This window comes from Pseudozyma flocculosa (assembly GCF_000417875.1).
Source record: "Pseudozyma flocculosa PF-1 unplaced genomic scaffold scaffold00014, whole genome shotgun sequence".
NCBI lineage: Eukaryota > Fungi > Basidiomycota > Ustilaginomycetes > Ustilaginales > Ustilaginaceae > Pseudozyma > Pseudozyma flocculosa.
The window spans coordinates 779,482-780,705 of NW_006920882.1; positions in this window are offsets into that span (position 1 = coordinate 779,482).

Genomic DNA, 1,224 nt, shown 5'->3' on the forward strand with positions numbered 1-1,224 from the left:
GCTGTGCTGTGCTAGGCTGTGCTGTGCTGCGACGACGGGATGACGTGGCTGCCGGCCTCGCAGCCTGGCCGCGATCAGCACAGTCAGAACTGGGTCGAGCCCGCCCCGCCCGACCGCCGCCTCGTCTCGTCGCGCCAGAACAGGCTAGGCCTGCCAGACGGCCCTGGCCTGGGCTGCACCCGGATCGAGGCTCGTCGAGGCCGAGCGAGCGAGCGAGCCAGTCAAGCCCAGTTGCCAGCCCCGCTGCCGGCCGCCTGGCGTCTGAGCTGCCACAGCCGGCCGGGCGAGCGAGGGGACGAGCAGAGGCAGGCCAGGCGACCGGCGAGATGACCCGCTCGATCTCCGGCCCGGCCGCGTTGGGCGCCGCGAAATTTGCCGCCTGGCTAGGCAGGCAGGCAAGCAGGCTGGGCCGCAGCAAGTCGGGCCGGCAGGCTGAGAGAGGGAGAGAGCGAGCGCGCGCAGGCAGCCGGAGTCTCGACGAGCGTCCAGCAAGCAGCAGGCAGGCAAAGCTCAGTTGGCCAGCAGCAGACCCTCGCTCGCCGGGATCGATCGATCGCATGACCGCCTGCCTTGGCCAGCGAGGCTGGTCAGCTGGCCAGCTGGACCTGGACCTGGACCGACAAGCCACGACATCAGTCAGCCAGCCAGCCAGCCAGCGAGCGAGCTCGAGCGACCCAACGACCGAGAGCGGTGCAGGCAGGCGGGCGGGCGCTCGACCGGTCGGGCGGTGCATCCAGGCCATGCCGAGCAAGCAAGCTGGCCAGCCACGACGAGGCGGTGCGAGGCGGTGCCATGCCGTGTCGTGCCGTGCGAGGCGGTTCAGCAGGCCAGGCCAGGCCAGACCGACCGACCGACCAGGCAGGCAGGCAGGCAGGCAGGCAGGCAGGCAGGCAGGCAAGTCGAGCCAGGCGGTCAGGCGGGCGGGCAGCGTGCGGTGGCGTCGGTCCGGTCCGTGCCCTCTGCTCGTGTGCCTGCCCCCGCCGTGCGACCCTAGCCTTTCTCGACCGACCTGGCACCCCCGCCGTGCTGCGGCGTGCCCGGCTGGCTGGCCTGGGCTGGGCTTGCTGGGCTCGCCCGGATACAAAAGGGGGTCGCCCTCGAGCGGAGGGGGCGCTCGCCCCCCCTTTCTCCTCTCCCCCCTCGCTCGCCTCACCTCTCTCCCTCACCTCCCTGCCTTGGCCGTCGCCCTCTCTGTAGGTCCACTCGCTGCCTCGCTGCCTCGTC